This window comes from Panulirus ornatus, chromosome 3 (assembly GCF_036320965.1).
Source record: "Panulirus ornatus isolate Po-2019 chromosome 3, ASM3632096v1, whole genome shotgun sequence".
NCBI lineage: Eukaryota > Metazoa > Arthropoda > Malacostraca > Decapoda > Palinuridae > Panulirus > Panulirus ornatus.
In genome coordinates this window covers 45399882-45414979 of record NC_092226.1, presented here as the reverse complement: position 1 = coordinate 45414979, position 15098 = coordinate 45399882, and the positions used below count along the sequence as shown (strand labels likewise).

At 42.2% G+C, this 15098-nt stretch overlaps 1 protein-coding gene across 1 annotated transcript in view; it reads right to left on the bottom strand.

Moving 5' to 3' along the window:
• LOC139762511 (uncharacterized) overlaps positions 1-15098 on the bottom strand; it is an 854543-nt gene that overhangs the window by 332216 nt on the left and 507229 nt on the right. The window lies entirely within an intron of this gene.

Genomic DNA, 15098 nt, shown 5'->3' with positions numbered 1-15098 from the left:
TTTGTCGCTGTCTCCCGCGTTTGCGAGGTAGCGCAAGGAAACAGACGAAAGAAATGGCCCAACTCCCCCCATACACATGTATATACATACGTCCACACACGCAAATATACATAACTACACAGCTTTCCATGGTTTACCCCAGACGCTTCACATGCCTTGCTTCAATCCACTGACAGCACGTCAACCCCGGTATACCACATCGCTCCAATTCACTCTATTCCTTGCCCTCCTTTCACCCTCCTGCATGTTCAGGCCCCTATCACACAAAATCTTTTTCACTCCATCTTTCCACCTCCAATTTGGTCTCCCTCTTCTCCTTGTTCCCTCCACCTCCGACACATATATCCTCTTGGTCAATCTTTCCTCACTCATCCTCTCCATGTGCCCAAACCACTTCAAAACACCCTCTTCTGCTCTCTCAACCACGCTCTTTTTATTTCCACACATCTCTCTTACCTTTACGTTACTCACTCGATCAAACCACCTCACACCACACATTGTCCTCAAACATCTTATTTCCAGCACATCCATCCTCCTGCGCATAACTCTATCCATAGCCCACGCCTCGCAACCATACAACATTGTTGGAACCACTATTCCTTCAAACATACCCATTTTTGCTTTCCGAGATAATGTTCTCGACTTCCACACATTCTTCAAGGCCCCCAGGATTTTCGCCCCCTCCCCCACCCTATGATCCACTTCCGCTTCCATGGTTCCATCCGCTGCCAGATCCACTCCCAGATATCTAAAACACTTCACTTCCTCCAGTTTTTCTCCATTCAAACTCACCTCCCACCTGACTTGACCCTCAACCCTACTGTACCTAATAACCTTGCTCTTATTCACATTTACTCTTAACTTTCTTCTTCCACACACTTTTCCAAACTCAGTCACCAGCTTCTGCAGTTTCTCACATGAATCAGCCACCAGCGCTGTATCATCAGCGAACAACAACTGACTCACTTCCCAAGCTCTCTCATCCCCAACAGACTTCATACTTGCCCCTCTTTCCAAAACTCTTGCATTTACCTCCCTAACAACCCCATCCATAAACAAATTAAACAACCATGGAGACATCACACACCCCTGCCGCAAACCTACATTCACTGAGAACCAATCACTTTCCTCTCTTCCTACACGTACACATGCCTTACATCCTCGATAAAAACTTTTCACTGCTTCTAACAACTTGCCTCCCACACCATATATTCTTAATACCTTCCACAGAGCATCTCTATCAACTCTATCATATGCCTTCTCCAGATCCATAAATGCTACATACAAATCCAATTGCTTTTCTAAGTATTTCTCACATACATTCTTCAAAGCAAACACCTGATCCACACATCCTCTACCACTTCTGAAACCACACTGCTCTTCCCCAATCTGATGCTCTGTACATGCCTTCACCCTCTCAATCAATACCCTCCCATATAATTTACCAGGAATACTCAACAAACTTATACCTCTGTAATTTGAGCACTCACTCTTATCCCCTTTGCCTTTGTACAATGGCACTATGCACGCATTCCGCCAATCCTCAGGCACCTCACAATGAGTCATACATACATTAAATAACCTTGCCAACCAGTCAACAATACAGTCACCCCCTTTTTTAATAAATTCCACTGCAATACCATCCAAACCTGCTGCCTTGCCGGCTTTCATCTTCCGCACAGCTTTCACTACCTCTTCTCTGTTTACCAAATCATTTTCCCTAACCCTCTCACTTTGCACACCACCTCGACCAAAACACCCTATATCTGCCACTCTATCATCAAACACATTCAACAAACCTTCAAAATACTCACTCCATCTCCTTCTCACATCACCACTACTTGTTCTCACCTCCCCATTTGCGCCCTTCACTGAAGTTCCCATTTGCTCCCTTGTCTTACGCACTTTATTTACCTCCTTCCAGAACATCTTTTTATTCTCCCTAAAATTTAATGATACTCTCTCACCCCAACTCTCATTTGCCCTTTTTTTCACCTCTTGCACCTTTCTCTTGACCTCCTGTCTCTTTCTTTTATACATCTCCCACTCAATTGCATTTTTTCCCTGCAAAAATCGTCCAAATGCCTCTCTCTTCTCTTTCACTAATACTCTTACTTCTTCATCCCACCACTCACTACCCTTTCTAATCAACCCACCTCCCACTCTTCTCATGCCACAAGCATCTTTTGCGCAATCCATCACTGATTCCCTAAATACATCCCATTCCTCCCCCACTCCCCTTACTTCCATTGTTCTCACCTTTTTCCATTCTGTACTCAGTCTCTCCTGGTACTTCCTCACACAGGTCTCCTTCCCAAGCTCACTTACTCTCACCACCCTCTTCACCCCAACATTCACTCTTCTTTTCTGAAAACCCATACAAATCTTCACCTTAGCCTCCACAAGATAATGATCAGACATCCCTCCAGTTGCACCTCTCAGCACATTAACATCCAAAAGTCTCTCTTTCGCACGCCTGTCAATTAACTCGTAATCCAATAACGCTCTCTGGCCATCTCTCCTACTTACATAAGTATGCTTATGTATATCTTGCTTTTTAAACCAGGTATTCCCAATCATCAGTCCTTTTTCAGCACATAAATCTACAAGCTCTTCACCATTTCCATTTACAACACTGAACACCCCATGTATACCAATTATTCCCTCAACTGCCACATTACTCACCTTTGCATTCAAATCACCCATCACTATAACCCGGTCTCGTGCATCAAAACCACTAACACACTCATTCAGCTGCTCCCAAAACACTTGCCTCTCATGATCTTTCTTCTCATGCCCGGGTGCATATGCACCAATAATCACCCACCTCTCTCCATCAACTTTCAGTTTTACCCATATTAATCGAGAATTTACTTTCTTACATTCTATCACATACTCCCACAACTCCTGTTTCAGGAGTATTGCTACTCCTTCCCTTGCTCTTGTCCTCTCACTAACCCCTGACTTTACTCCCCAGACATTCCCAAACCACTCTTCCCCTTCACCCTTGAGCTTCGTTTCACTCAGAGCCAAAACATCCAGGTTCCTTTCCTCAAACATACTACCTATCTCTCCTTTTTTCACATCTTGGTTACATCCACACACATTTAGGCACCCCACTCTGAGCCTTCGAGGAGGATGAGCACTCCCCGCGTGACTCCTTCTTCTGTTTCCCATTTTAGAAAGTTAATACAAGGAGGGGAGGATTTCTGGCCCCCCGCTCCCGTCCCCTCTAGTCGCTTTCTACGACACGCAAGGAATACGTGGGAAGTATTCTTTCACCCCTATCCCCAGGGATAATATACATATATATATACATATACACATACACACACATACACATACATACGCACATATACACACACACACATACATATATATACATATGAAAAATGTAAGAAACAATTTAGAAAACTGAAACTTCTAGCTTGAAATGAATGAAAAAATGAATGTCACATAATGGTTCAACCTCTGGCTATGGAAAAAGGAAATGTATAATTTATTTACACAAACGTCAATAGCAGTTCTCATCAATTTAACCACTGTATCAATAAGCTTCAATGTCTAAGCTACATTTTTCTCCAATTTCACTATTTTCTTGTCAAAACACCATGTATGAAAACTATCCTTATACTTTACTAAAATTGCTCCAGATCATCCACTGACTATATTGTTTGTCTAAAATTGAACAACAAACATCAAAATCCTCATGAGTGTTTGAGACAATGTCATAAACTTCCCCACATTATCTTCCAGTTTTGCACCAAAAAACAAATTTCTTCTCCTCAAACCCAAAACACAGAACTCTTAATCCTGATCCCCAACTAAGGAATTCCTACTGTACTTCATCCTCCAGTAAACTAAACCTATCTTTAGTAGGAATCTCACTTTCCATAGACATATCTATCTTTGCCTTTACAACAAATGACCTCTCTCCACTCAGTCTTCAATGCATCAAGAACCATAGCCCCCTCACCTACCCTACGACTTACTTCATCCCCTAAGGTTCCAATTTGCTTCCATGTCCATTCCCATGAACTTAAAACACACAAATTCCTCCAAGTTCTCTCCTTTCAAACTCAAGCACTAACTAACCTGTCTCTCTCCACTATTAAACTTCAAAACCTTATTCTTATTTACATTTACTTTCTTCTTTAACACTCTCTCCTAAACTCATAATCCAGCTTTTACAATTTCTCATTTCAACCTGTTGCCAGCACCACATCATCACCAAACAGCAACTGACTCACCTCCAAGCCCCCAGACAAATTACTGACCTCCACTCTCCATAACCCTCACATATACTTCCCTCACCACTCCTTCCATAAAAAGATTAAACATCTATGGTGGTATCACACACTCCTGCCACAGACCCCCCTTCATTTAGAATCACTTATCCTTCTCTCTTCCTATTACTTGCACACATGCCTCACTCTCTTAACCTAACCTTACACAAAGCATCTCTATCAAACCTAACATGATTTTAGATACACTATTTCTTATCCCTGGGGATAGGGGAGAAGGAATACATCCCATCTATTTCCCATGTGTTGTAGAAGGCAACTAAAGGGGGCGAGAGTGGGGAGCTGGAACCCCCTCCCCCCATTCTTGTATCTAAATTTCTAAAAGGAGAAATAGGAGGAGTCTTGTGGTAAGTGCTCATCCTCCTTGAAGGCTCAGATTGAGGGAGTCTAAATGTGAGTGGATGCAACCAAGATGAGAAAAAAAGGAGAGACAGGTAGTATGTTTAAGGAAAGGAACCTGAACCTGAGTGAAACGAAGCTTAAGGGTATAGGGGAAGAGTGGTTTGGGACTGTCTTGGGTGTAAATTTAGGAGTTGGTGAGAGGACAAGAGCAAAGGAAGGATTAGCACTACTCCTGAAGCAGGAGTTGTGGGAGTACGGGATAAGAGTACAAGAAAGTAAACTCTTGGTTGATATGGGTAAAACTGAAAGTGGATGAAGAGAGACAGGTGATTGATTATTGGTGCCTATGCACCTGGTCAGAAGTGAGATCATGAGAGGCAAATATTTTGGGAGCAGCTGAGTGAGTGTGTTAGCCACTGTGATGCATGAGATCAGGTTATAGTGATGGATGATTTGAATGCAAAGGTGAGTAATGTGGCAGTTGAGGGTATAATTAGTGTACATGGGGTGTTCAGTGTTGTAAATGGAAATGGTGAAGAGCCTGGGGATTTGTGTGCTGAAAAATGACTGGTGATTGGGAATACCTCGTTTAAAAAAGAGAGATATACATAAGGATTTGTATGTGAGTAAGAGAGATGGCCAGAGAGCATTATTGGATTATGTGTTAACTGATGGGCAAGTAAAAGAGAGACTTTTGGATGTTAATGTGCTGCGAGGGGCAGCTGGAGGGATGTCTGATCCCTATCTTGTGGAGGTAAAGGTCAAGATATGTAAAGGTTTTCAGAAAAGAAGAGAGCATATTGGGGAAAAGAGAAAGGTGAGACTTGTGTGATGAATTACCAGGAGAGATTGAGTGCAGAATGGCAAAAGGTGAGAGCAAATGATGTAAGGGTAGTGGGGGAGGAATGGGAAGTATTTAGGGAAAAAGTGATGGCTTGTGCAAATGATGCATGTGGCAAGACGAAGGTGGGAGGTGGGCACATTAGAAAGGGTAGTGAGTGGTGGGATGAAGAAGTAAGATTGTTAGTGAGAGAAAAGAGAGAGGCATTTGGACAACTTTTGCAAGAAAGTGGTACAAATGATTGGGAGATGTAAAAAAGAAAGCAGCAGGAGTTCAAGAGAAAGGTGTAGGACGTGAAAAAGAGGGTAAATGAAAGTTGAGGTGAGAGAGTATGATTATATTTTAGGGAGAATAAAAATATGTTAAATCCCTGGGGTAAGGGAAGAAAGAATACTTCCAACACATTCCCCGCTTGTCGTAGAAGGCGACTAAAGGGGATGGGAGCAGGGGGTTAGAGACCCTCCCTTCCTTGTATTTCAACTTTCTAAAAGGGGAAACAGAAGAGGGAGTCATGCAGAGAGTGCTCATCCTCCTTGAAGGCTCAGATTGGGTTGTCTAAATGTGTGTGGATGTAACCAAGAAGAGAAAAAAGGAGAAATATGTAGCATGTTTGGGGAAAGGAACCTGGATGTTTTGGCTCTCAGTGAAACAAAGCTCAAGGGTAAAGCTGAAGAGTGGTTTGGGAATGTCTTGGGAGTAAAGTCGGGGTTGGTGAGAGGACAAGAGCAAGGGAAGGAGTAGCACTACTCCTGAAGCAGGAGTTGTGGAAGTATGTAATGGAGTGTAAGAAAGTAAACTCTAGACTGATATGGGTAAAAGTGAAAGTGGATGGAGAGGGATGGGTGTTTATTGGTGCATATGCACCTGGGCATGAGAAGAAAGACCATAAGAGGCAAGTGTTTTGGGAGCAGCTGTGTGAGTGTGTTAACAGCTTTGATGTGTGAGACCAGGTTACAGTGATGGGTGATTTAAATGAAAAGGTGAGTAATGTGGCAGTTGAGGGCATAATTGGTGGGAGCAGCTGTGTGAGTGTGTTAACAGCTTTGATGTGTGAGACCAAGTTACAGTGATGGGTGATTTAAATGCAAAGGTGAGTAATGTGGCAGTTGAGGGCATAATTGGTGTACATGGGGTGTTCAGCGTTGTAAATGGAAATGGAAGAGATTGCAGATTTGTGTGCTAAAAAAGGACTGGTGATTGGGAATACCTGGTTTAAAAAGATATATATATAAATAAGTATACACATGTAAGGAGGAGAGATGGCCAGAGAGTGTTATTAGATTATGTGTTAATTGATAGGTGAATGAAAGAGAGACTTTGGATGTTAATGTGCTGAGAGGGGCAACTGGAGGGATGTCTGATCATTATCATGTGGAGGTGAAGGTGGAGATTTGTAGAGGTTTTCAGAAAAGAAGAGAACGTTGGGGTGAAGAGAGTGGTGAGAGTACGTGAGCTTGGAAAGGAGACTTGTGTGAGGAAGTACCAGGAGAGATCGAGTGCAGAATGGAAAAAGGTGAGAGCAAATGATGTAAGGGGAGTGGCAGAGGAATGGGATGTCTTTAGGAGAGCATTGATGGCTTATGCAAAAGATGCCTGTGGCATGAGAAAGGTGGGCAGATTAGAAAGGGTAGTGAGTGGTAGGAAGAAGAAGTAAAATTGTTAGTGAAAGAGAAGAGAGAAGAGTTTGGACAATTTTTGCAGGGAAGTAGTGTGAAAGACTGGGAGATATATATAAGAAAGAGGCAAGAGGTCAAGAGAAAGGTACCAGAGGTGAAAAAGAGGGCAAATGAGAGTTGGGGTGAGAAAGTACCATTAAATTTCAAGGAGGATAAAAAGATGTTTTGGAAGGAGGTAAATAACATGAATAAGATAAGAAAACAAATGGGAACATCGGTGAAGGGGGCTAATGGGGAGGTAATAACAAGTAGTGGTGAAGTGAGAAGGAGATGGAGTTAGTATTTTGAAGGTTTGTTGAATGTGTTTGATGATAGAGTGGCAGATATAGGGTGTTTTGGTCAGGGTGGTGTGTGAAGTGAAAGGGTCAGGGAGAATGATTTGGTAAACAGAGAAGAGGTAGTGAAAGCTTTGCAGAAGATGAAAGCTGGCAAGGCAGCGGGTTTGGATGGCATTGCAGAGGTATTTATCACAGGAGGTGACCGTGTTGTTGACTGGTTGGTAAGGCTATTCAATGTATGTATGGTTCATGGTGAACTGCCAGAGGATTGGCGGAATCCATGCACAGTGCAATTGTACAAATGCAAAGGGGATAAAGGTGAGTGTTCAAATTACTGATGTATAAGTTTGTTGAGTATTTCTGGGAAATTATATGGGAGGGCAGTGACTGAGAAGGTTTTAAAAGGCATGTACAGAGCATCAGACTGGGGAAGAGCAGTACAGTTTCAGAATTGATACAGGATGTGTGGATCAGGTGTTTTCTCTGAAGAATGTATTTGAGAAATACATAGAAAAACAGATGAATTTGTATGTAGCATTTATGGATCTGCAAAAAGGCATATGATAGAGTTGGTAGAGATGCTCTGTGGAAGGTATTAGGAGTATAGGGTGTGGGAGGTAAGTTGTTAGAAGCAGTGAAAAGTTTTTATTAAGGCTGTAAGGCATGTGTACGAGTAGGAACAGAGGAGAGTGATTGGTTCCCAGTGAATGTCGGTTTGCAGCAGGGGTGTGTGATGTCTCCATGGTTGTGTAATTTGTTTATGGATAGGGTTGTTAGGGAGGTGAATGCAAGAGTTTTGGAGAGAGGGGAGGCAAGTATGCAATCTGTTGTGAATGAGAGGGCTTGGGAAGTGAGTCAGTTGTTGTTCGCTGATGATACAATGCTGGTGGCTGATTCGGGTGAGAAATTGCAGAAGCTGGTGACCAAGTTTGGTAAAGTGTGTGAAAGAAGAAAGCTGAGTGTAAATGTGAATAAGACCAAGGTTATTAGGTTCAGTAGGGTTGAGGGACAAGTTAATTGGGAGGTAAGTCTGAATGGAGAAAAACTGGAGGAAGTGAAGTGTTTTAGATATCTGGGAGTGGACTTAGCAGCAGATGGAACCATGGAAGCAGAAGTGAGTCACAAGGTGGGGGAGGGGGCAAAGGTTCTGAGAGCTTTGAAGAATGTGTGGAAGGCAAGAATATTATCTCAGAGAGCAACAATGGGTATGTTTGAAGGAATAGTGGTTCCAACAATGTTATGTGGTTGCAAGGCATGGGCTATAGATGTTTGAAGGAATAGTGGTTCCAACAATGTTATATGGTTGCAAGGCATGGGCTATAGATTTTTGAAGGAATAGTGGTTCCAACAATGTTATATGGTTGCAAGGCATGGGCTATAGACAGGGGTGTGTGGAGGACAGTGGATGTGTTGGAAATGAGATGTTTGAGGACAATATGTGGAGTGAGGTGGTTTGATCGAGTAAGTAATGAAAGGTTAAGAGAGATGTGTGGTAATAAAAAAAGTGTGGTTGAGAGAGCAGAAGGGGGTGTATTGAAATGGTTTGGTCACATGTACAGAATGAGTGAGGAAAGATTGACAAAGAAGATATATGTATCAAAAATGGAGGGAACGAAGAGAAGTGGGAGACCAAATTGGAGGTGGAAGGATGGAATGAAAAAGATTTTGAGCAATTGGGGTGAATGTGGTTGATGATAAGAGTGGCAGATATAGGGTGTTTTGTTTAGGATGGTGTGCAAATTGAGAGGGTCAGGGAGAATGGTGTGGTAAACAGAGAAAAGGTAGGGAAAGCTTTGTAGAAGAAAGCTGGCAAGGCGGTGGGTTTGGATGGCATTGCAGTGGAATTTATTTAAAATGGGGGTGATTGTGTTGTTGACTGGTTGATACAGATATTCAATGTATGTAGGGATCATGGCAGAATGCATGCATAGTACCATTGTACAAAGACAAAGGGGATAAAGGTGAATGTTCAAATTACAGAGGCATAAGCTTGTTGAGCATTTCCAGGAAATTATATGGGAGGGTATTGACTGAAAGGGTAGAGGCATGTACAGAGCATCAGATTGGGGAAGAACAGAGTGGTTTCAGAAGTGGTAGAGGATGTGTGAATTAGGTGTTTGCTTTGAAAAATGCATGTGAGAAGTACTTAGAAAAACAGATTTGCATGTAGCATTTATGGAACTGGAGAAGGCATGCGATAGGGTTGATAGAGATGCTTTGTGGAAGGTTCTAAGAGTATATGGCATAGGAGGTAAGTTACTAGAAGCAATGCAAAGTTTTTACCAAGGATGTAAGGCATGTGTATGAGTAGGAAGAGAGGAAAAAGACTGGTTCCCAGTGAATGTCAGTGTGCAGCAGGGGTGCTTGATGTCTCCATGGTTGTTTAATCTGTTTATGAATAGGGTGGTTAGGGAGGTGAATGCAAGAGCTTTGGAGAGAGAAGCAAGTATGCAATATGTTGTGGATGAGAGGGCTTGGAAAGTGAGTCGGTTGTTGTTCACTGATGATATAGCGCTGGTGGCTGATTCGGGTGAGAAACTGCAGAAGTTGGTGACTGAGTTTGGTAAAATGTGCGAAAGAAGAAAGTTGAGAGTAAATATGAATAAGAGCAAGGACATTAGGTTCAGTAGGGTTGTAGGACAAGTTAACTGAGAGGTAAGTTTGAATGGAGAAGCACTGGAGGAAGAGAAGTGTTTCAGACATCTGGAAGTAGACTAAGCAGCGGATGGAACCATGGAAGCAGAGGCGAGTCACAGGGTGGGGTAGGGGGCAAAGGTTTTAGGAGCACTGAAGAATGTGTGGAAGGCGAGAACATTATCTCAAAGAGCAAAAATGGGTATGTTTGAAGGAATATTGGTTCCAACAATGTTATATGATTGCAAGGCATGGGCTATAGATAGGGTTGTGCTGAGGAGGGTGGATGTTTTGGAAATGAAATGTCTGAGGACAATATGTGATGTGAGGTGGTTTTATCAAGTCAGTAATCAAAGGGTAAGAAAGATGTGTGTTAAGAAAAAAATGTGTGGTTGAGAGCAGAAGAGGGTGTGCTAAATGGTTTGGACACATGGAGAGAATGAGTGAGAAAAGATTGACAAAGTGGATATATGTGTCAGAGGTGGAGGGAACAAGGAGCAGTGGAAGACTAAATTGGAGGTGGAAGGATGGAGTGAAAAAGATTCTGAGCGATCAGGGCCTGAACATACAAGAGGGTGAAAGGTGTGAAAGGAATAGAGTGAATTGGAATGATGTGTTATACCGAGGTCAGTGTGCTGTCAACGGACTGAACCGGGGCATGTGAAGCATTTGGGGTAAGCCATGGAAAGGTCTATTGGGCCTGGATTTCGAAAGGGAGATGTGGTTTCAGTGCATTACACATGACAGATAGAGAGTGAGTCTGAATGAATGTGGCCTTTTTTTTTTTTATCTTTCCCTGGCACTACCTCGCTGGTGGTGGGGGTTGTGGTAGTGGCAGCGGTGGTGGTGGTGGTGGTGGTGAGTTGGGGGTGGGATGATGCTATTTCATGTGTAGTGGGGTGGTAATGGGAATGGATGGAGGCAGCAAGTATGAAAATGTACGTATGTGTATATATATATATATATATATATATATATATATATATATATATATATATATATATATATATATATATATATATATTTTTTTTTTTTGCTTTGTCGCTGTCTCCCGCGTTTGCGAGGTAGCGCAAGGAAACAGACGAAAGAAATGGCCCAACCCACCCCCATACACATGTATATACATACGTCCACACACGCAAATATACATACCTACACAGCTTTCCATGGTTTACCCCAGACGCTTCACATGCCTTGATTCAATCCACTGACAGCACGTCAACCCCAGTATACCACATCAATCCAATTCACTCTATTCCTTGCCCTCCTTTCACCCTCCTGCATGTTCAGGCCCCGATCACACAAAATCTTTTTCACTCCATCTTTCCACCTCCAATTTGGTCTCCCTCTTCTCCTCGTTCCCTCCACCTCCGACACATATATCCTCTTGGTCAATCTTTCCTCACTCATTCTCTCCATGTGACCAAACCATTTCAAAACACCCTCTTCTGCTCTCTCAACCACGCTCTTTTTATTTCCACACATCTCTCTTACCCTTATGTTACTTACTCGATCAAACCACCTCACACCACACATTGTCCTCAAACATCTCATTTCCAGCACATCCATCCTCCTGCGCACAACTCTATCCATAGTCCACGCCTCGCAACTATACAACATTGTTGGAACCACTATTCCTTCAAACATACCCATTTTTGCTTTCCGAGATAATGTTCTCGACTTCCACACATTCTTCAAGGCTCCCAGAATTTTCGCCCCCTCCCCCACCCTATGATCCACTTCCGCTTCCATGTTTCCATCCGCTGCCAGATCCACTCCCAGATATATATATATATATATATATATATGTCAGTGAATGTATATGTTGAAATGCATATGCAAGTATACATGCATGTATATGCATTTATGTTTATACATGTGAACGTGGGTGGGTTGGGCCATTCCTCGTCTGTTTCCTTGCACTACCTAGCCGAAGCAGGAGACGGCGATTATGTATAATAAACAAATAAATAAATACTATTTCTTAAAATAAACCATTAATCACCATTCATTTTGCACCACTCAATTCAACAAACTTTCCCCATTCTTCATTTATACTAGGGACTTTATCTCGCAATCTTCATATATAACTTCAATTGCTACATCATCTACCCTTGAGTTCAGATCTGCCAACAATGAAATTCATTCCCTTGCAATAAAACTGCCAAAGCACTGACTCAACTCGCAAAATATATTCCTTTCACTAACAGATGCATAAACACTAACAATCTTCAATTTTTCTTACTTTAAATTTATTCATAATCATATCAACCTTGAATTAACTTCCATGCCCAACATAACAAGAGTCCAGATTCTTCCTTATCAGATGTGACACCACTCCTTTCACTAACCCCAGGAATTACCCATTGAACATTCCTAAATCCCTCTACCTCTTTACATTACAGCTTTGTTTCATTCAGAGCCAGCACATCCAGGTTCTCATTTCTTCTCAACATAGATACAAACACACACTTTTATACACCACAGCCTTAGAAAAATAATCCATACCAAATTCCTTCCCCCTGCTCCTGTCTTAAGAAAGCGATGAAACAACACTATCAGATGAACGATGTACCCTCCTTTAAAGCATGGTATGTATATATTTCACAGTGTAATCACAATTGTTTCCAATATAAAATGTCCCATTTTTTATTGTAATATTCACATTATCTCTATACCTTTCTTTTTCATACTTGTTCAGTTTCCCAAATTAGGAAGCTAGCACCAAGAAAAGACAAAGAAAGAGCTTCATTTCCTCACATTCACTCTCTTAGCTGTAATGCATAATGCAACAAAACCAGAGACCCTTTTCCATAACCAGGCCCCTCAGACATTCCTGTGGTTTCCCCTGACTGCTTCATATGCCCCAACTCAGCTTAATGACAGCACATCATCCTAGCATACCATATCACCTTAATTTGCTTTACACTTTAATACATCTTCCATGTTCAGCCCCAGAACACTCAAAGCATCTTCTAATCTTTCTTCCCCCATATCTATAAAACAGCTTAGCACAGTTACTTTTCAGTCTGTAGGGTTTTGCAAAATTTTTACTTTCACTGTTTCCTTTCAAGCACCATTACTTAATTTATATATCTATTCACTATACTTTCACTGTCTCCTGCATTAGCGAGGTAGCACAAGGAAACAGACGAAAGAATGGCCCAACCCACCCAGACATGCATGCATATACTTACATATCCACACACGCACATATACATACCTATACATCTCAACGTATACATATACATACACACACAGACATATACATATATACACATGTACATAATTCATACTGTCTGCCTTCATTCATTCCCATCGCCACCCCGCCACACATGAAATAACAACCCCTTCCACCGTTATGTGCGCGAGGTAGCGCTAGGAAAAGACAACAAAGGCCACAATCGTTCACACTCAGTCTCTAGCTGTCATGTAATAATGCACCGAAACCACATCCAGGCCCCACAGAACTTTCAATGGTTTACCCCAGACACTTCACAAGCCCTGGTTCAATCCATTGACAGCACGTCGACCCAGGTATACCACATCATTCCAATACACTCTATTCCTTGTACGCTTTTCACCCTCCTGCTTGTTTAGGCCCTGATTGCTCAAAATCTTTTTCGCTCCATCTTTCCACCTCCAATTTGGTCTCCCACTTCTCCTCGTTCCCTCCACCTCAGACACATATATCCTCTTTGTCAATCTTTCCTCACTCATTCTCTCAATGTGACCAAACCATTTCAAAACACCCTTCTGCTCTCTCAACCACACTCTTTTTATTACCACACATCTCTCTTGCTCTTTCATTACTTACTCAATCAAACCACCTCACACCACATATTGTCCTCAAACATCTCATTTCCAACACATCCACCCTCCTCCGCACAACTCTATCTATAGCCCATGCCTCGCAACCATATAACATGGTTGGAATCACTATTCCTTCAAACATACCCATATTTATTTTCCGAGATAATCTTCTCACCTTCCACACATTTTTCAACGCTCACAGAACTTTCGCCCCCTCCCCTACCCTGTGACTCACTTCCACTTCATGGTTCCATCTGCTGCCAAATCCACTCCCAGATATCTAAAACACTTCACTTCCTCCATTCAAACTTACTTCCCAATTGACTTGTGCCTAAACCCTATGGTACCAACTAACCTTGCCCTTATTCACATTTACTCTCAGCTTTCTTCTTTCACACACTTTACCAAACTCTGTCACCAACCAGCTCCTGCAGTTTTTCACCCAAATCAGCCACTAGTGCTGTATCATCAGCAAACAACAACTGACACTTCCCAAGCCCTCTCATCCACAACAGACTGCATACTTGCCCCTCTCTCCAAAGCTCTTGCAGTCATCTCCCTAACAACCCTATCCATAAACAAATCAAACAACCATGGAGACATCACGCACCCCTGCCGCAAACCAACATTCACTGAGAACCAATCACTTTCCTCTCTTCCTACTCATGCACATGCCTTACATCCTCAATAAAAACTTTTCACTGCTTCTAGAAACTTTCCTCCCACACCATATATTCTTAATACCTTCCTCAGAGCATCTCTATCAACTCTTATCATATGTCGTCTCCAGATCCATAAATGCTACATACAAATCCATTTGCTTTTCTAAGTATGTCTCACATACATTTTTCAAAGCAAACACCTGATCCACACATCCTTTACCACATCTGAAACCACACTGCTCCTCCCTAACCTGATGCTCTGTACATGCTTTCACCCTCTCAATCAATACCCTCCCATATAATTTCCCAGAATACTCAACAAACTTATACCTCTGTAATTTAAGCACTCACTTTTATCCCCTTTGCCTTTGTACAATGGCACTATGCATGCATTCCGCCCATCCTCAAGCACCTCACCATGGGTCATACATACATTAAATATCCTTACTAACCAGTCAACAACACAGTCATCCCCTTTTTTAATAAATTCCACTGCAATACCATCCAAACCTGCTGCCTTGCCAGCTTTCATCTTCCGCAAAGCTTTA